At 42.4% G+C, this 23,522-nt stretch overlaps 1 long non-coding RNA gene across 2 annotated transcripts; it reads left to right on the forward strand.

Annotated features, from left to right (window-relative positions):
* The first annotated feature begins 20,705 nt into the window (after window positions 1-20,705).
* On the forward strand, window positions 20,706-23,395 carry LOC120732528. 2 transcript variants are annotated; one of them, XR_005695600.1, is made up of 3 exons: window positions 20,706-20,892; window positions 21,572-21,634; window positions 21,760-23,395. It is a non-coding gene; the product is annotated as an uncharacterized LOC120732528 (long non-coding RNA). The 2 variants fall into 2 exon arrangements; XR_005695598.1 differs by having other exon boundaries at window positions 21,988-23,395.
* The last annotated feature ends 127 nt before the right edge of the window (window positions 23,396-23,522 follow it).

Raw genomic sequence — 23,522 nt, forward strand, 5'->3', positions numbered from 1 at the left:
TCTGAGGAAGAAATAAATCGGTGAATGGTTGATATACCTACATGAATTTTGGTGGATCCACTGAGGTTCCAGAAGAATGATCAATGCAGACTGTGTTGGTTTGGATGTTGATAAATGATCCAGGAAGAACTGCCCTGGGTCTGGGTCTGTGTGTTGTTCAGTAACAACATGCGCAGTTAAAGTTGGGCGCTCTTCCTTACTCTTTTAGTTTCAAAACACGAAGGGTGTTTGTTTCACTTTAAGGTTGGATTAAGAATTACTGTGTGAGGAACGGTTTCACTTTTGACTAGGGAGATAATATGCTTACTTTTGGGTCTATGAGAATTGAATTACAGTGAGAGGGGGATCTTCTGAATGCGCATGCCGGGGTAAAAAGAGTGAGCTCGGACGAGGAAGCCCGAGAAAAGGACACCGTGAGTTGAGCAAGGTGTTTAACTGACTCAGGATTCAGAGAATCGAGTCAGCTGTGATCTTGAGTTCTGATGGTAAATTGATTTTAAAGGAAAATCAATGTTTACTATGATGAAGTAATTCTGAAGATATTACTAGAAGTGCTGTGATACAAGTGAAGATTAAGTTGTGTACATGAGGATACACAATTGTGTCGATATTGCTGGATCGGCTGCGGTCCATTTGATAAGTGAATGCTGACAAGAAACTGTTTTAAATCCTCACTGGCGGCGATGAGATACATGAGCTGAAGATTACTGGACCCGGCGAGGTCCATTTGATGAAGGGCTGATAAATGACAAACAGTTCTTCAAGTGTGTGGAGAATTTAAAAAAAAAAGAAAAAACTGAACTTGCAGGTTCTCTGTACTGTGTGGACTTATATCAGAGTTACAAGTCCAAAGGTTATGCCCTGGAGGCCAAGAGTTGTGTATAGAGAAGAACATGACTTAGAAAAGGACATTTAAGGTCACATTTTGTCTAAGATGGGGAGAATTGTCCCACATGTGTTTATTTCTCTTCTCTTTTAAGAGGACAGACGCAGTTACTGAGTGTTGTCTACTTCCTCTTTCTGATTCTTGAAAGCATGTTTGATAAAATACTCTTAGGAAAGCGTATTTTGAGGGATTCTATGTGTGTAAATGCTGCGAGTACTCGATTTGAATGATTCTGTGTGATTTGTACAAAATAATAAATAACTAATAATAACTCATAGATGAGTGTATGAACAGAGGAAGTCTGAGAGAGAAGTGTGTGCGTAGGCAAACTGCAGAGTGTGCGCGTGAAAGAGGGGGTATTGTTTTTACATCAAGATTTAGTAGAACTAAAGTAGAACGTCACAAATAAACAGATAAAAAAGTAAAATAAAGAGAGAAAATAACTGACAATTACATTAATGAATAGAAAACACACATACACAAAGTGCCATATGTGAAATTATTCTAGGAAAGAATCAGAAGTGAGATAGTTTAATATAAGATGCAATGAAGGAAGCAGCTTACACTCCTTTAATTTCCAGAGCCAGTGTGTCCCCTCCTCTCATAGCACCCTGCCCACTTGGCCCCCGTATCAGGCGAGTATGGAAGGCTGGATAGCCCATGACGGGTAAGATCCCACCTCGAAACCCTGGGACAACCTAAGGCAGGCACAGTCACGATTACTCGGCCTCAGTCCCTGTGAGCTCAGACTCACGGGTGAGATGAAGTGAAGAAGACGGGACCTCAAGGGTAAAGCCGCTGGGCTCAGGCGGAGGGGGAAAGTGGCAAGTGGAGCCTAACTTCTGGCTGAGGACAAGGAAGGCTGTTAGTTAAGGTGGGAAATCAGAATTTGGGTTAGCAAATTTGGGAAGGAGAAAATTGACTGTTTAAAGGCAAAATTGTGAAGGAGTCTGAAACACTGCAAAGCAACACATGCAAAATCACACACACACAAACAGAAAATGCATTAACCTTACAAAGACAAGAGAAGTTCATGATGATTAATGCATAGACATTGATTAAACCTGGCTTAGAACACAAACATACGCAATGAAGATCAGCTTGCTATTTGTATGAGTGATAGAATGGTGTGAATGTTTAATAGAATACACTTGTGTTTGAAGTTGTGGAATAACTCAAAGAAGCTATATGACAAAGGGAGTTATGGAAAAAAGAAACAGTGATTAAAGTAGTTTAAAAGAGTGACTTAGGAGTGCTCTCGTACTGAGTGATCAAAACCAGTGATCACGGTTGAAAGAAATAAAATAATTTAATAAGGTGGTAATGTTTGAACATGTATTTCTCTGGTCACGGCAACTTCTTGAGAGATGACTCAGTATGCAAAGTAGTTGAATGACTCGGGACAGGAAAAGAAAAAGAGAAACTTGGGTTTCCTGTCTGACTGTGTGAGAGAAGCTTGCACTGGAGGAGACACTGTGACTGTGCGGCGTTTAACAAGACTTTCTGTGTATTGAGCAGGTGAAATTATGTCAGTTGACTTCGGAGTGACAGGACCCTGAAGAACTTGTGGCAAAATGTTCTGTGTTTAGGATTTTTGAGGTTGTTGTTGTAGTGATGGATTGATTCGGTCAGTTTGCTTTGGATGTTCTTGTTATTTTAATAGAGGGAGTTTGATTAACCATGGACATGTCTGAGAGGGGCCCATTATTTTGGTAACAGTGCACTTAGAGAAAACCTGTCAGGTGATTTTGTTTTGTGCTTGATGAGCTAATAATCAGCTCTTTTTTCTCATTTTTGTTCTAAGCAGGCCTGCAACAGTGAATAACGGCGCTGAAAATTCTCGGGAGAGCAAATATAAGGTGGGATTTCCAGATTTCAACTGGCTGAGGAGAAGCCTACCTGTGATCAGGTCTGTCTAAAAGGATTGTAGCGATTCAATCCAGTCAAAAGCATAAAAAACTAGCTTCCTAAACAAAACAAAAAAAACAAAACAGAATAAAACAAATGAATGAGCTCATGTTGCTGAGAGTGGAGAAGCTGATTATTTGCGCGAGGGTCTCCACTAGTAGCAATACCTGGTGTGAATACGTATGAATGGATGTGTGTAAATGGACGGTGACTAGACGGACGAGGTGAATGAAGGTTGGACCAACTGGACACTGAGGTGAAGACTGGACTAAGGTGAAGCACATGACTGATGACTGTTCTGTTTTAAGTTTTCTTTCTTATAACACAGATTGGATCATAAGTGAGGAAAACTCAGTATGAAATGTGAAGTTCGGGTTAACACACAGGTTTTGTTTACCTGAGAGGAGGATTGCTGAGGTGTGAAATGATATGACTAACCTTTTTCTTTAATTTTCTAAGCTCAGGTGAAGCATTTTGAGTTTGTGACACATCTTATGTTCTTATGTGTCACAAAAGGGGGGATTTAAGGTTTAATTTGAAATGGGTTTCAGGATCATTTTATGATTTTTGGGGTGTTTGATAATTTAGATATGGTAAAACTGAGGCAGAAATTGTTATTTTCATGTTTAAGTTGAAGGATTAAAATGAACTGAATCCTGTTTAGAAGATAAACTCTTTACACACATAAAGAGCATTGAGATTAAGTAAAGTTAATATAAAGGATAGAGCCCAGAACATGGTATCTTGAACCAACTTTGGATAATTAAGGGAACATTAGATGAACACAGTAGATTAGTGAGGTGTAGCAGGGAGAGGCTTTTTGTTTTCTATCCTTTACAGGAGAACATTCCAGTACCACAGCGACCACAGGGGTGGCGAGAATCTCCAGTTTCACAAAACAGGTAACATCTGGAGTACACGCTGTGGACAGGGCGACCCCGGAGGCAAAGGTGGTGTGGCTGAAGGTGCTCAAACGAAAGTGGAAGGAACCACGTTAGACGGGTCCTTACGAGGACGACTACAGCAGTTCAACTGGAAGAGAAAGGCGACACCTGGTACCACTGGTTGCAGTGTGCACCCGCACACGAGAGCTTGGTAGAGGAAAACTCGTCTTCAAAGAACACAAGTGTCAACAAACAGAGGCAGAATAAACCCTCTCACCTGTGCAACGGGCCGACCAGTGGTCCACCTGGAAGGCCGAAGAAAGAAGAAGAGCATCGCAGAAGGTCGCCGCGCCACCAAAAGGAGCGGTAACAAATTGAAAGAACTAGAAGGAGTGAAGGTGTAGGAAGTAGGTTTAGGGCAGCTCACAGCCCGGCGTAAACGCAAGGTGCTGTCTCACAGCTTGATTTATTTGTTTGATTTTTTGATGACAAAATAATTAGGAAACATTGAAGCATACAACCCGTTGAGGGGAGAGATAGGGTTCGGCAATTGAAAGGTATTGTTTTGTTGAGCAAAATCTCTTTTGTTATATTTTAACTTTTGACATGAAACACGCCTCTCTGGAGCTTTTCTCCTTAGGGTACCCAGGGAAAAAACCCTTATCCATAGAGACTATGTCAGCTCCCAAACAGACAAAACAAACTAAAAGCTAGAAATAAACAACTTAAACATAAACAAGCATAAACAGTGAAATGTGGATTATTAAATATTAGGTCTCTCTATGTTGCAGGGCGCATTTTGTGAATCGGTCGGACGCGGATGCCAGTCCAGCACAGCACTTCCTGAGACAATAGTTGCTAAAACGGGATCGGTGAAAAGACTAAAGCGCGAGGTGTCAGGTAAAGGTGATGAGTGTCTCAGCACATACAACGGCATAGAATTAAATTATGTTAAAGGGTCCACCAGCTCATTCACGTTTGATTTGTGTGACGTCATTAAGTGTGCAGGAGCTAGTAGCAGCTGGAGAGCATATGATGTGTGGGTCTGTAATCACCCTATGATATGCTCCAGTTATGCTTATTGCAAAGCCCCTCCTGGGGCAAACACATCCATACATACACAGCAGGTCAGTGGTGCTCCTGGGAAAGTGAGGTAGGTTGGACAGGAGTAGGATGGCAGCCAAATGTGCCAGAAGGCCTGCAAGGAATAGTAATTCAAAGGGTTTATTCTGTTTTTCATAACCCTGTCACCATCTTCTTAGGTCCATGGAACATACTGCCCAAAGCAGAGAGCCCGGGAGGCGTATTCTATCTGGTAATCGGGGTGGACGTGTCAGGAACAGATTCGTTTGGGGTAATTAGGGTACACTTAGTTTACCCCAAAGCCTGAGTCGCACTTAAAAACTCAACCACCACTCTAAGTGATAAACTAATAATCTCGCACCAAACACGATCGGGCAAGCGGAGAATGCCAATTCATTTATGCCAAAACAAGATAACTATACATGTTTCAGGTTTTCTACAGATAATGTAAAGTACCACGTGGGAGAAATCGACCCTACTTGGTGTGCCGTCACACCCACGGGAAGAACCACGAATAATGTGAGTGACCCGAGCACATTAATTGGAACATGGGCAAGAAGTGGGTTGTATTATTACTGTGGGCAAAGCACCCTTTTGGTTCGTGTCCCAAGGGGAAGCGTAGGGACATGTGCGATGGTGCCACTGGGAGCTCCACTCATACTGATTGGAAATCAGGTAAAGACTATTCAGCAACACAACACACGTACCTTAGCAGCCACACATAAGAGACATGTTTTGGTAAAAAGAGGGACCCAGGGTATACATGCATATGACCCCCGGCTAAACTCTCCGACTAGGATAGACTCCATAGGAGTGCCCAGGGTAGTTCCAAACGAGTATAAGCTGGCAGACCCAGTAGCTTCAGGGTTTGAAAGTATATTCCTTTGGATAACGCCTAATAAGAATGATGACCACATTAAGTACGTTCATTACAACTTGCTGAGACTCTCTAGCCTTACCAGGGACACCATGGAACAACAATACTGCCCCAGATGGCTCAGTAACCCGAGCTCTGGAGGGCCTGAAAATTTGTCTAAAACCATGCATGAGCACTCAGGTATTGAAAACCCGCTGGCATCGTGGATGAGATCCATGTTTGGACAATGGAAAGGTGTGGCTATATCAGTGATGTGCTCATTGGCTGTATTTTTGGGAATATTGGTCATCGCTGGTTGTTGTATCATTCCTTGTGTCAGAGGATTGTTGGTAAAGATAGTGGCGAGGGTTGCGAACCCTGGCTGGGTTGAGGGCATCTACCAGATGAACCTGGAACCCATAGAGTGGGGCAGGGAGTGATACAACATGAAGTATGGTGACATTCCTGTTGGAATGTCAAAAGAGGGAATGTTGGGATTCAGAGATTCTTTTATTGCTACCATATAATTTGCCTTATGAAGAATGTATTAATAACATGTTTCACAGTATCATTTATCAGTAATATTTCCTACAGGGTTTATATTGCATTGAATATGTCTGTCATCACATTGACCTTTCTATTTTTATAGGTTGAGTTCATTCTATACACAATGCATAAATGTGCTTGGTTAGAGTTGATGTTCCATTCTAGAAGGTTTTAAGCTTCACTGGTGAGAGTGTCCAGATGATACATGCTGAGGGGAGATGAGAACATAGCAGGTTAATTGCATGCATGCTTACAATACACATATTAATCTAGTAGCAGGTCTGAGCGAAGGCCTAAGCGTCTTCTGCTTCAGTTTGAGACTGGCTGCAAAGTACTCTACTTAGTGATTAATGACGAGGGTCCATTCTTAGCTCTCAGAGATGCTAAGACCTGAAGTTATTACCTTAAAAGGCAAGTAATGTAGAAAGGAGAAGTTATATGTCGTGTAGGTATTATGTACGTGATGTACCCTTGTCTGCACTGGGTTGAACTTTTGCCGTCTCTCACCCTGTATTTTTGAACTGCATTGCGTAGGTGTGATATTTTGTCCTATAAACCCAGAACCCAATGTATTCTTGTCAGAGCAACGCATTCCGTATGCTGATGGTTGGTTTGTTCTCCTGTGACAATAAAAACTCATCGTTTGATTGCACTTTTCCCGGAGCCTCCGTAGTTTGTTGTCTGGTCTAAAGTTGATCGATCTCGTAACATAGGCAAAGTTCTTCGTGTTACTCATGCATGAGGGAGAGAACCACGACAAGCGCCGTTCCTTCGCTTGACCCCAGTCGCTGTTGTCCACTCCCCCATAACATTGTTCTTTTATTGAGCTCACATGAATATACATAGGTTCATTAACATAAGACGTCTACATACACACAAAGAGTACCTTGCCTGTGCATTGTGTAAGTGTGTGTGTGTGTGTGTGTGTGTGTGTGGGGGGGGGGGGGGGGGGGGTCAAGATGTGACCCTGTGAAGACTCCCCAAAGCTGGTGCCAGGAGTCTAGCGGTCCATCTAAACAAAGGCTCCTACACTCAAACAGATATACGTGTGTTTGCTATACCATATATCAGCAAGAGAAGATACGACCTTTCCTAGGAGGTGTGTGCTCTATGCCAAACACTCTGGAGAGGAGTGAAAGCACCCCCTCTTCATGCTACACAGAGTTGTTACAGACCTCCTAGGATGAGACATTCTTTCAATCTACAAATGATTTATACTTCTAAGCAATATGAGTAAATATTTCTAAGCATAAATGACAATGAACAATACAAATCTAACATTGGTAATCAGTAAGACCTAAATGTATAAAAGTTCATTACTGAAGGAAAAAATGTCCATCCGGTTTTCCCTCCAAGGCACGAGCACCGATAAGCAGAGTTCTGTCCTTTCCTTCTAAGATTCCTAATTATTTAAAGTAACACTCAGGTATGCCATTCAGCGTGTTAGTACGAGCTCGGGAGCAGCTTGGGAGAACAAGAAAACAGAGACTGCTTTAGGTTGCCTTCCCAATCGACTCAAAGGTTTATTTGATACACAACAGTTTTATAGAGAGAAAAAGGTTCGTGTGTCAGTTTTCCCAGTTCAAACCGGTACAGACCAAATAAGGAAACGTCTTCCTGCCTTGTGAGCGAAGTATCCTTTGTGTAGTTTATCAGTTCAGCTACAAATTATGATCATCCCAGCAAAATACACAGTTCTTTCATTAGTGAATTCTGAAACAAACCACCTGGCCTTTAACGAGCCTTTTCTAAAGAATAAGGAAGGGAGGATGGGAGTAAGGAAGTGGTCTCGTCTCTGTGGTGTTTTCGACCTTGGGGTACCAGCCTGTGAGTCTTACACATTAATTCTTGGGTCACAGAGAAAGAGGAAAAACAACTAGTAAATGGGCCTTATTGAGTAACAGTTTTCCTGTAATATCACTATAAAACAATATCCTGTAAATGCTATCATGGTATCAAAATATCACAACAGTTCCCCCCTTTTATCATGAAATGATAACATAGTATAAAGACAGAATGTAATAACATATATAAAGACAAATCATAAATGTGAAACAAGAACTGTTGTGTGTTAATCAGTGATTGTGTGTATGTGGATTGAATTGGATCCTGGCGCTGGCCCGCCGGAGATGTCATCTACCCGTGTGTTTATTTGCTCTGGTTCCGGGCGTTGGCCCGCCGGAGATGTCATCTGCTTGATCCGACGCCTGAGATGGTCTGGTTGGGCTGGTCTTAACCCTGCTGGCATGAATCCACTGAGGTTGTCCGTCTGTAAGGATGCTGGTTCTCGTCACTGCCAGTACAGTCTGGGGCTGGAACACGCGCGGCCTCCCAGAGTGTCCTTGGTTTTAGCGACTTCACCAACACGCTCTCCTTGTCTCCACTGGTGGAACTGTGGAGGGGAAAGGCTGAGAGAGACAAACTTTCTGATAGTTATTATTCAGTTTTCTACCAGATTGTGAACATCAGTGGACAATGCAATATACATCACCTTCTACTAGCGGTGCCCCTCTGGAAGCTGACCATGGTGTTGGAAATAGTCTTATTTCAAATGGAGATAATTTGGTTACTGCAGATGGAGTCATTCTAATCTCACAGAGGACTTGAGGAAGTAATTTGATCCAGGTCATTAAAGTTTTAGCACACTTTTGAATTACTTCTGATGTGAATGAAGGTCCTCTATCACTGTTAATCTGGTGAGGTATTCCAAATCTGGGTATTATTTCATTGCTCAACTTTTGACAGACTACTTCTGCAGTTTCTTTTGAGGTTGGATAAGCTTCTACTCATTTACTAAATTGATCCTGGTAATAGTGGATCAACTTAGTAAGTACTTGATGCTTCCTTGCGCTGGCATGTGTGTAAAATCAATTTGTAATGCTATGAAATGGAAATCTGGTTGTTGGGTAAAATGCTGATGTTTCGCTTTTGGTTCTCCCTATATAGTTCGTGCACATGTTAGACAGGTTGCTAATATGCTTTTTTACTGCATGTGATGTTTCTCAATTACAAATCTTGATTTTATTGTCCCTATTACCCCTCCTTGTCCGACATGACCACCACAGTGAAAAATGTCGGGCAAGGACTGGCATCAGGGAATATGGGAGGGCAATCAAACCCTTAAGATTTTGTATAAGCCATCTCTGTCATCTAAGGTACAGTATCATTCTCCCAATAGGTGTAATCACATGCAGAGGCTTGCTCTTGTATGAATTTTAAATCAACATTTGTTTCTAAATAGTCTGGGAGTTGTAAACAAGTGGCAGCTGTAGGGGCACAGATAATACTTCCTGCGGAGGTGGGAGCTGTGATGCAGCTGCAGCCTTGGCTGTCACGTCTGCTAAGGCATTACCTGTTGCTTCGTCTGTGTCAGCTGTACTGTGTCCTTTCGTTTTTACAACTGCAACGGCCGATGGTAGCTGTATAGCCTGAAAAAGTCTTTGAACAAAATCAGAATTTAGCAATTTATTTTCCATCAGCAGATCTAACTCCTCTCTGTCTCCACAATGTGCCAAAGTCATGTACGACGCCAAATGCATAGCGGCTTGTCTGTGTAAATTGTCACACGCTTATCCAAATGGAGCTCACAGGCGCGTATTAAAGCCATGAGCTCTGCTTTTTGTGTTGAGTGAAATGGTAATGAGTGAGCCTCTAGTATGATGTCAGGCACTGTTACCACTGAATAGCCACAAAGAAATGAATTGTCATTTGGCCTTGAACAGGACCCGTCCACATAAACCGTGGCTGAGTCTGGGATAGGTGTCTGCTCTAAATCTGGATGTGATTCTGTGGATTCCTGTATACATGTCATGCAGTCATGATCGTCAAGCCTGTCTGAGCCATTCTGTCGGTCAGAAGAACACAGCATAGGATCAATAAATGTGCTGGCGAATCAGGTGTGCTGCTCGCTTTTATAGTGAGATTTGCATATGTTGTGTAGTTATGTTTGCTACAATGGTCGTGACCTGGTGATTGGTGTGTAGAATAGTGTCATGTGAGAGTGTAGCTTCTCGCAGTCCCTTATCATGATAGAGCAAGCTGCTACTGCTCTCAGGCAGCCGGCATTCCCTGAACAATCACAGGCATTGAAAGATGGCAGTCATTTCTGTGGACCACAGTATTCGAGGAGGCTTGTCTTTTTTACAACAGTCACGCAGAATGTGGTCATGAAAAGAACAGTCTGGTATCCACTGTATGCAATAGTTCACCATGCCTAGGAAGGACAACATTTCCTTCTGTGTAGTGAGCCGAGGGACGGGGGTCACAGCTTTGACCCTGTCTGCAGTCATGGAACGTTTTCCGTGAGACAGTGTGAATCCCAAATATTGAACAGAAGTCTGACAGTACTGCATTTTCTTTGCTGATGCTTTGTGGCCAGTCTGTTGGAGGTGCTGGAGAAGCATGTGTGTAGAAGTTTGACTAGTTCTCACTAGAGGAGGAGGTCATCCAGTACAGCCCTCCAGAGGAGTGAAGCTGTCCAGGGTAGCACGGACCACCATTGAGAAAGCAGCAGAGCTGTCTACCATGCCTTGGGGCAAACGAGTCCAAGTGTACTGCTTATTTCTATGTGTGAATGCAAATAACGGCTGTGTGTCTTCATGCACAGGTACTGAGAAAAAGGCAGAGCATAAATCCACCACGGTAAAATGTGCATGCAATGCATGTCAATATGCTGTGAACATCTGAAACGAGAGGTGGCAGAGGAATGTTGACTGCATTAATTTGCCTTAAGTCTTGTATGAAACGCCATGCGCCAGGTTTGTTAGGCTTTGGCACAGGATTGACAGGAGTATTATATGGAGATACTGTGGGCTTTATTACTCCTATAGTCAATAAATCTCCTATCATGACATCTAGGGCTGCGGCTTTTTCGGCAGAAATGGGATGTTGCTTGACATATACTGGCTTGTTGTGTTTTAATAGGTGTGCGTGATAGTGTACAGTCAATAAATCCTATATCATTCTCACTTTTTGACCACAATGTCATATTCTGGTATTCAGCTGGCAATGTAACTGCAGAAATAGTACAGTGGATAGGGTAGGTTAGATCTATGTGTCCACATGGTATAGTTATGTCATAACCTATGTCTGAGTTATGTGACAAAATCACTGTTTGACCTTCACTTGTGTGAGCACTTATCATGTTGTTGAACAGTGTGAGAGAAACAAAAGTGTGGCTCCCAGTCATGGGATTACCTGGTAGTGGCGTCTGTGCACGTTTTTTTTGGCACAGTGTGTGACATAGAGTACCGGACAAAAAGGATGTTGAGTTCATTCTCTGCTGAGGGTCCAGCTGACACAGAGGATGTTCCTTCTCCATCATGTCGGTACATAGGGCAGAGAAAACATAAGCTGTTATCAGTGTCAGCAAACATTTCACCCTTTATGTTAAATGAAATACACAAATTCATTTTTGCTCTGGGTGTCTGCGGCTGCTGGAAAACTGAGCCACAATAAAAACACATATCTCTACTTTTATCCTTCCGTCCTCTGAAACTTCCTTGCTGTGCTGGAGCGGGTAATCCTGCATACATTAGTTTCTCACTTTCCTCTGAGCCTTCTACATCAAAATTCAACTTTATCTTAACACTTTTAGCTTTCGTGGTAGTATCTGCACTGGCCTTCAGTTTTACTGACCTGTTTTCTGGCGATAATCGTTCGGGATAAGGCTCCGAAAATAAATTAGAATGCATTGAACTTACAGTTCTTAAGTTGTAAACAAAGTCAGTCACGTGAGTACTTCCGCATGTTCTGGATACGTGATCATGGACGTCTTCACCGATTCGCGGACGTAGGTTACACGTAACCGGAAATGGGAGTTGTACTGAGCCGTTATTTGAGACTTTATTTTGTATTTTATTATTTTTGGCTTTACGGTACTTTCGATTTTTATCGGACCTGTCTGTGGTCTTTGAATAATTCTGACCCATGTTCAGTGATTTCCAGAGGGGTTTACACGCTAGGAGGATTTATGTTAGTATTTTGCTGCGGCACAGCTGATGGTTACTTTAAATTTATTGCTAGCAATTTTTGTTTTGGGTGAGCAACTCTCACTTAACGAGCAACTTCTCGCTTAACGAGCAACTTATCGCCAAACAACAGCATACTTTCTGTGTCTTTCTGCTTTTTAATTTACTGCTTTTAACCCTTGTATGGTAATCAGGTCTGTGTGAGACCCGTGTTTTTTTTTTTGTTTTGTTTTGTTTTTCAAAAGAAAATTAACAATTAATTATTTTTTTTTACGTATAAATGTGTTGTGTCTTTCCATCACTCCACTTGATTATAACTGATTTATTATAACATTTTATATAAAAGAAGCACATTAATTCATAGTAATTTAACATAACATTGTTGATAGTGTTAATTTGGAAAGCCACAACTATAGCGGGTCCACCAACACCACACAAGGGTTAATTTTACTTTATTCGTGGTGTTGTATTGCTTATAATGTTTGCACTCCGTGCTTACTGTCCCTTGTGGTCCACCGTAGTGGCAACGGGGAGTGTTTGTTTTCACGAAAGTGGGTGTGTTTTATGTTGAACTGAACGAGCGGCAATAAAGATAATGGTGGCTCACTAAGCAGATTACGAACACGTTATTCCTAAGTTTGAGACAGAACATTACATGGTGTCAGAGTAAATCGAACTAAACGCCCACTGACAGAGTGAAATGGATTCGTCGGGAGTTCCTGCACACGGATGGACTGGGATTCAGCCAATCTTCCCGATGCCTGGCGGAGGTTCGTACAACATGTGAAGCTAATGTTTAGCGGCCCGCTAAGCGGCAAGCCCGAGGAGACCCAGTGCAGCTATCTTCTTCTGTGGGTAGGAGAAAGAGGCAGGGACATTTATAACACATGGCAGCTATCTGATGAAGAAGCTAAAAAGCTGACCACATATCTCGACAGGTTTGAACAGTACCTCATGCCGAAAACAAACACCATTTTCGCCAGATACAAGTTTAATGAAAGACTCCAAGGTGAAGGGGAGTCATTTGAGCACTTTGTGACCGAGTTAAAGTTACTCGTCAAGCAGTGTGGCTATGTTAACAGTGATGAAATGGTCCGAGACAGGATTGTCTTCGCAACCAGTTTCCCACAAGTCAGAGAAAAGCTGCTGAGCCAAGGGTCAGATTTGACTCTAGAAAAAGCCATAGACATTGCACGCTCCTATGAGATCACACGAGAGCAATTGAAAGCCATGGTTGACCCACACACTAGCCTGCAGGGAGCAGCGCCCGCGCATGCAGTATCCGCTAAGCGCCAGAGTACGCAGCAAAAAGATAGGAGGGCACCTCATTATAATAAGATGGGAAAAGTGTGTGGAAGATGTGCACGAGCACACAGCCAGAAGGAGGAGTGTCCTGCAAAAGGGAAGAGGTGCAAAAAGTGCAATAAAATGAACCACTTTGCCAAAGCATGCCGTTCACAAGCACCACACCAACCCAACCCAGTGTACTCTATCAACCCTGACACTCCAAGCGATGAAGCGGAGCTATTCATAGATTCCATAACAAAGTGCAACGAAGGGGAGGCCGATGAACAGGCTTACGCTGACGTAGAAGTAGGCTCACTGCATCACACCGTGAGTTTTAAGCTTGACACAGGAGCCACTGCCAACGTCATTCCTGCCCGATTGTTTAAGAAGTGTTTTAAGCAGGTTAGCTTGGCACCGCCCACACGCACACTATCTGGCTATGGAGGAGAAAAACTCAACATCAAAGGCACATGCCAGTTGAAGTGCAGGTGGAAAGACATTCACAAGATGCTGACTTTTGACATAGTAGACACTGCAGCACCCCCCCATCTTAGGGTTGAGAGCATGCCTGGATCTAAACCTAGTCAAGCTGGTCATGTCAGTACAGATCACAAACGTCATGGAGGAGTTTGCCGATGTGTTCGAGGGCATAGGGAAATTCCCAGGAGAATGCGACTTACACATTGACCCAGACGCCATGCCCGTTGTGTGCCCCCCCCCGGAGGATCCCTTTCACACTGCGGGAACGACTGAAACGGGAGTTGGATGACATGGAGAAAAACGGCATAATCGTCAAAGTAAAAGAACCCACAGAATGGGTAAACGGACTGGTGGTCGCAGAGAAGCGTACTGGGAAGCTCAGAGTATGCCTCGATCCTCGCGAATTAAACAAAGCCATCAAAAGACCTCATTACCCGCTTCCAACATTGGATGACATCACACCAAAGCTGGCAGGAGCACAGTACTTCAGTGTCATGGATGCTCGCTCAGGCTATTGGGCCATCCAACTAACCACCAAGTCATCGCTCCTCACCACCTTCAACACGACCTTTGGCAGGTACCGTTTTCTGCGCCTTCCTTTTGGGATAATATCAGCACAGGACATTTTCCAAAGGAAAATCGATGAGACGTATGAAGGGCTTAATGGAGTGGCAGCCATCGTGGATGACATCCTCGTGTTTGGCAGGACAAAGGAGGAACACGACGAGAACCTCCGTGCCATGCTTGAGCGCACACGGGAGCGAGGAGTACGTCTCAATCCAGAGAAATGTGTCATAGGCGCCACAGAAGTGAGTTACTTTGGACACAAACTCACCCGGGAGGGCATCCAGCCAGACCCAAAGAAACTGCAGGCCATAAAGGACATGCCACCTCCTGAGAATAAGAATGAGCTTGAGACAATCCTTGGAATGGCGAACTACCTGTCCAGATTCGCACCACGACTATCAGAGGTGAACGCACCGCTGCGTCAGCTGCTCAAACAAGACTCAGAGTTCATCTGGGATCAGACCCACGACAGAGTCTTCCAGCAAATGAAAGAGCTCATAACCAGAGAACCAGGCCCCATACTGGCATACTACGACACGACCAAGGAGCTACGGCTACAGGTAGATGCATCGAAGTATGGTTTGGGAGCTGTGTTGATGCAGGACGGACACCCAATAGCATATGCTTCAAAGACACTGACCCCAACAGAAGTCAACTATGCACAGATCGAAAAAGAGCTCTTTGCAGTGCTGTTTGGATGCAAGCGTTTCCACACCTACATATACGGCAGGAGAGTCATCGTCGAGTCGGACCACAAGCCGTTGGAGCACATACTGAAGAAACCAATCTCTGTAGCCCCTGCTCGTCTGCAGCGCATGCTGTTACAGCTGCAGAGATACGACATAGAGATTGTGCACCGGCCCGGAAAAGACATACCTGTGGCTGACACACTGTCCAGGAAACCATTGCCCGACCAAGACAGCACGCTGAGTGAAGGCATGGAGGACCAGATCCACTCAGTGATAAACAGCCTCCCAGTAAGTGACAAAAAACTCTCAGAGATACAGGCTGCAACAGGATGCGACCCGCAGCTCACCCTGCTGAAGCAAATTGTGCAGGATGGCTGGCCTGAGGACAGAAAAAAATGCCCCAAAACCCTTTTGGACTTCTGGAATTTCAGAGATGAAATTTCACATTTCCATGGCATCATCTTCAAAGGTGACAAAATCATAGTGCCAATAGCCCTAAGAAACAACATGCTGGAAAGAATCCACACTGGGCACATGGGGATTGAGAGGAGTAAGCAGAGAGCAAGGGACGCCCTCTTCTGGCCAGGCATGGGCAAGGACATAGCTGCCACGGTGGAAAACTGTTCCATATGTCAGGAGAGGCGCGCGGCGAATCCCAAAGAACCTCTCATCCCACACCAGATCCCTGAGAGACCATGGTAGGCAGTGGCCTCAGATCTCTTCACATGGCGTGGACGGGACTACTTGGTAGTTGTGGACTATTACAGCCGCTACTTTGAGGTCGAAAGGCTATTCTCTACCACTGCAGGGTCCGTCATCAAAAAGCTCAAGGCCATATTCGCCAGACATGGTATACCAGAGAAGCTTATCTCAGATAACGGCCCACAGTACAGCTCTCGAGAGTTCAAGGATTTTGCAGTCACATGGGACTTTGTCCACATGACCTCAAGTCCTTTGTACCCGCAAAGCAACGGCCTCGCCGAAAGAACAGTCAAAACGGCCAAATCAGTTCTGGATAAAGCTCATGCTCAGGGAGTAGATCCCTACCTGTCCCTATTGGAGCAAAGGAACACGCCAGTCGATGGCTTCAGGTCACCTGCGCAGCTCCTCATGAGTCGACGTCTACGCTCAGTGCTTCCCATTACCGGATGCCACCTGGTACCTCGCATCATAAGCCCGACGGTTGTGCAAAAAACACGGATGGAAAGACAAGAGCATCAGAGGCGTTACTACAATCGCAGCGCCACACCACTACCGAGGCTGCAGCAGGGGGACCACATTCGCTTTCAGCACGAGTCCGGAGCCTGGAAACCGGCTGTCATCATCCGACCTGCAGAGACTGCCCGCTCTTTTGTGATCCGCACTGGCGAGGGACAGACTATACGGCGTAACCGACGGCACCTGAGAGGCGCCAAGGCGTCACCGGCACCTTCAGCACCAGCATCCGATCTGGTCACCCAGCCAGATAGTGCAGCTCAGCAACAAGCAGAGCCCCTGTCGCCATCTAGAGACACTAAAACTCCAACCATGGACACTAGCCCTGCACTGACCACCAGATCAGGACGAGTGGTCAAACCGAGGGTTATTCTTGACCTGTGATTGTAAAGGGTGTAGGCGGATCGCTGCCCTAAAAAAAAAAAAAAAAAAAAAAAAGATGGAAACATGTCAAATGTCCATGTACTAATGAGTGCATATCCCGCATTGCATTGTTGGTGTTAGTTTTATGCCCCAGTAATTTTACACATGGCAGTGTTGGAAAACTGTTCCTTATCCTCATGTTCAGGATGTTCTATTTTGAAATGTATACCAGCTGTGTCACTGGCGGACATTTAAAAAAAAAAAAAAAAAAGGGAGCTGTTGTATTGCTTATAATGTTTGCACTCCGTGCTTACTGTCCCTTGTGGTCCACCGTAGTGGCAACGGGGAGTGTTTGTTGTCACGAAAGTGGGTGTGTTTTATGTTGAACTGAACGAGCGGCAATAAAGATAATGGTGGCTCACGAAGCAGATTACGAACACGTTATTCCTAAATTTGAGACAGAACATTACATCGGGGACTGAGGAAGTCGTCAGTGTATCTCTCTGGATCACTAAGTGAAACTTCGTCAGCATATCCCGTTTTTTTATGGATCGATCACTGAGAGAGGTATAATACGGTCTAGGGCTGGGCCATATTATACCGTTCACGGTAATACCGGTATAATGTTAGGCAACGATAGGAAAATGAAATATCGCGATAGAATGGGAGTAAAATGCGCATGCGCAGTGTCTTTGTTTTCATACGCACATGGCCGATTGTTGAGTGAAACAGATGAACCAGAATTGGTTTGTAAAAATGGTGCAACTTCCGTGATATGGAACTGGTTTGGTGTTTGTCCGTCAGATACACAACAAAGCACATTTTTTTTGCAGAACATACAAGCGGCCGTCATTATTGTCGTATTTTTTCGGACTAAGATGCTCTTAAATCTGGGAGTAATCTGGGTCCTAAACTCCGTAACTTCAGGTCAAACAACACTGCAGCATCACTGAGAGTTAAAAACTGTCTAAATTCTTTCATCTTTAATAAAACGATCAGCATTGCTGCTTTACCAGGTGTAACTATAAAGTTTAACTTCCAGGCATCCATGAAAACAAAAGTTATTACATTTAACGGAGTTAGAAGTTAGCAGGAAGCTAGCGGAAGTTAGCTTGCTAGTTTCGCTAGTTACCTAAGCAGGATATTGCATGTTCTGACTGAGAGATTTCTGAAAAAATTCAAACGTACAGCTCTGCTATCATTTCCAACATAAATGAAGACAGAAAACTAAACAGCAGTGACGTTTGTAGGGTTACTGAAGTTGGGCTAGCTGGTATATAATGATGCGCTACGTGATCGCTAGCGACACAGCTATGTTAGCATAACATAAACAGTGAAGCTGGAGGACCAACACTAACACTTTTCCACTTATAAAAGTTAACGTGAAGGTTCCTCATGGTTAGAGACAAATGCAATCGCATGGCAGGATGCTGTAAACGGACCAAACTTCAGTCAGAACAACTGACATAATCCATCCACAATACGAGGTTAGTCATTAATATACTGCAACAACATGGGAACAGAGCAGCTGTGATAGAATACAGCATTAATGAATCAATGGTACAGAAGTGGAGGAAGCAAGAAGAATGAGTTTAATAAAGTTTGATTTATCTGACTGCTTTGTTTCGCTTAATGTGCCTTATAATCCCGTGCACCTTATGGTACGAAAAATGCGTACTGCACACTGCAGTTTAATGTTGCAAAGCACCCCTTTTTAACTTCAGTGGATATTATACATGGTTATGCTCAGGATATGTCAGCCCATTTCTACTGGAAATGCCTTTTGGTTAAACTTTCAGCAAGGAATTTGCATTTGCACTGTTACATTTTTATAAAGCTTTAATGTACATAAAAACCAGCTTCTTGTTTAAGTGAAAATAAATGGAAGGTTGTCTTTTTGCGCTAGTAATGTTGTGGAGTTGTATTTTGTCTCGCATCAATTATATCGTCAGTTATATCGTTATCGCAAATTTTCAAATATATATCGTGATAAATATTTTTGGCCATATCGCCCTGCTCTAATACGGTCTTTATATAAATATGAAAGACGCATATTTACCTTCTGTCAGTCAATCCCACTTCTGACGCCAAATTGAAGGAAAAAATGTCCATCCCGGTTTTCCCTCCAAGGTACGAGCACCGATAAGCAGAGTTCTGTCCTTTCCTTCTAAGATTCCTAATTATTTAAAGTAACACTCAGGTATGCCATTCAGCGTGTTAGTACGAGCTCGGGAGCAGCTTGGGAGAACAAGAAAACAGAGACTGCTTTAGGTTGCCTTCCCAATCGACTCAAAGGTTTATTTGATACACAACAGTTTATATAGAGAGAAAAAGGTTCGTGTGTCAGTTTTCCCAGTTCAAACCGGTACAGACCAAATAAGGAAACGTCTTCCTGCCTTGTGAGCAGAGAAGTATCCTTTGTGTAGTTTATCAGTTCAGCTACAAATTATGATCATCCCAGCAAAATACACAGTTCTTTCATTAGTGAATTCTGAAACAAACCACCTGGCCTTTAACGAGCCTTTTCTAAAGAATAAGGAAGGGAGGATGGGAGTAAGGAAGTGGTCTCGTCTCTGTGGTGTTTTCAACCTTGGGGTACCAGCTTGTGAGTCTTACACATTAATTCTTGGGTCACAGAGAAAGAGAAAAACAACTAGTAAATGGGCCTTATTTAGTAACAGTTTTCCTGTATAATATCACTATAAAACAATATCCTGTAAATGCTATCATGGTATCAAAATATCACAACAATTACATTTATTATAGTTTTTTTAAATCCAGTTTTCAAACTCTTTTGTACAGAATGTGTTATGCATTATTAGAGATGTACAAAAACAAGAAAGAAAACTCTCCTGGAGGCCAAGGCAATGCCATCCAAAGTAAGTATCTCGCTAGGCACCATGTTTTTTATGAGGTTTTTAGGGTATTTAGAGTAAAACAACCTCAGTTTCAGGTGAATTTAAAAGCAGAAAATTAGAGGTCATCTAGACCTTTATATCTTTGGGCCTTCAGGTCACTTGCTTAGTTTGTGAGAGTTTGTGAGAAACCTTCTTTTGGTTGGTGTAGTAGTGCTGCTGCCAACACAACATTAAGAGTGATAATACAATTAATTTGGAAAAAAAAAGTTTTTCTACCTGTATTGTTGTATATATATGTGTGTATATGAATGTGGAAAAGACCAAAGACACCAAAGAGATTATGGCAGATTTCAGGAGAAGTCATTCCCAGCATACTCAACTGAACATCTACTGCACTGCTGTGGCCAAGAAGGCCTAATCTCTCCTCCACTCCACTAAACTCTTGAATAGCTCCATTCATGAGGCTGTCAGAAGACTGAATTCTTTACTACCTCCCACCTACCCCCCAACACACTCTCACACAGTAAAACTTGACAGTACTGCTTTTCTCAGTGTCTTCAGACTATGGGGCGCCGTTTGTAAACTGAAACATGCCGAAATTAACAGCAACATTTTTCCACATTTAGCTCTAAATCTTACAAAAACATGTTTTTTCGAGTCATTTTTTACAACATTTAGTAAAACATTTGTAACTTTTCATATTTAAAACAGGATTTTAAATGTTAAATCTAAATGCTAAATGTTAAATCTAAATGTTAAATGTTAAATCTAAATGTTATATATAAATCTAAATGTTAAATGTTAAATCTAAATGTTATATATAAATCTAAATGTTAAATGTTAAATCTAAATGTTATATATAAATCTAAATGTTAAATCTAAATGTTAAATGTTAAATCTAAATGTTATATATAAATCTAAATGTTAAATGTTAAATCTAAATGTTATATATAAATCTAAATGTTAAATGTTAAATCTAAATGTTATATATAAATCTAAATGTTAAATGTTAAATCTAAATGTTACGGGAAACTAAATATTTAGCTAATATGCAAATTTATTGTACGGGTCAACGGAAATACCAAAATAAAAGCTTCAAGAAAACCTACCGTGCTAAAGTGTGCCGGTCGTGGTCAGGTTCTGTGTTTGCGCTCCTATCACGGTCACTTTTGACTGCCATGAGCTGCTTCAACTATTCCCTACCAGCATGTCCAGCGATTTAGCTGAAAACATTGGAAGAGCCGTTTTGTCGGCCATTCAACGATAGTGCACCCTCGACCTCACAAACGCCGCAGCACTTGGTAAGTTTATTTTTTAAAAAAAAGCTAGTATCCATAACTCGAAATTTCGAGTTATTTTCTCGAAATTTCGAGTTATTTTCTCGAAATTTCGAGAAATATAACTCGAAATTTCGAGTTACTTTTCTCAAAATTTCGAGTTAGCTCTGCCAATCAAAAATATACGTGAATGAGGTCGCTTTCTTGTTACCCGGAAGCATATGGCGCAGGACCGCGCACTCAAAAACGGATCCCAACAAATTAAAGTATGTTTGCTGATAGTAACACCATGTGCTTCAGCTAATAACACAGGGATTTCATCATTTGTGAAGCCAGGCTGAAAACACTCAGCAATCTGTGCATTCACGACTGGATGTAATACCGGTAGCTTAGCTGTAGCATTTGTAGCTGAGGGCTTCAGCTTCCGGGTAACATGGAAATGACGTCATTCACGTAGATTACTGATTGGCAGCGCTAACTCGAAATTTCGAGTTGCTTTTCTCAAAATTTTGAGTTAATATGTCGAAATTTCGAGAAAATAACTCGAAATTTCGAGAAAATAACTCGAAATTTCGAGATAATAACTCGAAATTTCGAGAAAATAACTCGAAATTTTGAGTTATGGATCCTTTTTTTTTTTTTTTTAGTGGCGGAAACGGGCTTCCATAGGTAACAGTCGTTCTTGATGTAAATGTTTCCTTAGGAATCCAGCAATGCACCTGGACCAAGTAGACCTGCCGTCTCCACTGGGATACCATACCGCTCGGTAGGCCTTCTTACACATATCATTTAGCTGACTGATTTTTGTTTTTTCTTTGGTGTAATATGTCACCTTAAATTAAATCCTGTCAAAGTAATGATTCTGACTCTACATACATTTCATCTTCTTAGGGGTCCATCACTAGCAGTGTCACATCACCACCAACAACATTCACAAGTTTTACGTCATATTTTATTACTGTTTTTGCTGTGAAGTGTCTTTTGATTGCTCACTTTCATATTTTAAAACTATTGATAAAATATTACTCTCTAGCTAATCTGTCACCGTACAATTGCCTCAAATTACCCATCTTTTGTTATAGAATTGTGCTCATTGAGATTTTCTGTGCCGTGTTCTAGGATGGTTACCAAGGAAGGCTTCAGATTTCCAAAGAGGAATTGGAAAATGTTCTTTCCCTGAAAACATCTTTTACTGAAGCTGCATCTATCCTTTCCATCTCCAGGCCCACTCTGTATAAGTTACTGCAAGACTATAATATCTCAGAGTCAAAATTCAATGTAATCAGTGACCATGAGTTAGATCAGAGTGTCCCAGATAAAAACTGAACATCCAAATGTTGGAGAAGTGATGCTGATGGGTCATCTGCGTTCCAAAAACATAGTGGTTCAAAGATGGCGCGTAAGAAAGTCACTGCGGAGGGTGGACTCGGCTGGTGTTCTATCCAGGAGAAGAACTGCAGTTGCTCGGCGAGTATATTCTGTGCCTCATCCAAATTTCATATGGCACATAGATGGAAATCACAAACTGATTCGTTGGAAGTTTGTTGTTCATGGTGCAATAGATGGATACAGCAGGATGTTGATGTTTCTTCAGTGCTCCAGCAATAATCGAGCTGAGACTGTGAAAGCCCTCTTTACTGCAGCTGTTGGACAATTTGGCAGACCCCTGCATATCAGGACTGATCACGGAGGAGAGAATGCTTAGATTTGGGAGGACATGCGAGCAAGCAGGGGTGAAAGCTCTGTCTTAATGGGAAGTTCTGTGCACAACCAGAGGATTGAGCGTTTCAACCGAGACTTAAACAACAACTGTAGCCGCATTTATGCACCTATATTTTATGAATTGGAATCACTTGGTATCCTAGACTTAGAAAATGAAACAGACCTATTTTGCCTTCATTATGTGTTTCTACCACGAATCAACCGCACTTTGAAGGAATTCAAAGCTGGATATAACAATCACTCTGTTTCCACTGAAGGTAATAGAACTCCCATCCAGCTTTTTTCCTGCGGAACTCATGTGTCTCATCGTCACAACCCAGAACTTTCTACAGCAGAGGTCTCCATACCCTCCTTGTCAAACTCTGAAAGTAGGTTTGTCCCATTAAATGACAGCGATTTACAAGAGCTATATACAAGCATTCACCCTTTCGAAGAAGACAACAATAATGGTAAAACATTGTTTCAACGAACACAGCAGTATATTTTTAACAAACTTGTAAATGTGTGACCTCAACCACAGGATACCAGTGATGTTCTAAAGAGTGATGACACTTAATATTCTTAAATGCTGTACAGTAAATGCATTTTTTGTACTACTGCAGAAGCCCCTCCCCTCTAGCAGTGATGCCTCCTGCCACATAAGGACTCAGAGTTAATGACTGACAGTGACTCATAGGCTATTGAGAAGGGTACAACCACTTTTAGTTTATGGGTAAAACCAGTTATTCAGATTGCAGTAAAGATCAAATTCACACTGTAACAGTGTAATACAGTATAACAGTGAAAATTATCAACACAGAACAGTCAGTCTTTAAATCAATTCACAAGATTACCTACAGTATTGTTTTAATCATTGTAAAGTTGCAATAGTCTTAATAAATGTTGCTGTTAGATGTCTAAGTAATCCTGGCCTGTTCTACAAAGCATGTTTA

The sequence above is a fragment of the Simochromis diagramma genome, unplaced genomic scaffold, assembly GCF_900408965.1.
Source record: "Simochromis diagramma unplaced genomic scaffold, fSimDia1.1 OVJJ01000361.1, whole genome shotgun sequence".
Classification (NCBI taxonomy): Eukaryota; Metazoa; Chordata; class Actinopteri; order Cichliformes; family Cichlidae; genus Simochromis; species Simochromis diagramma.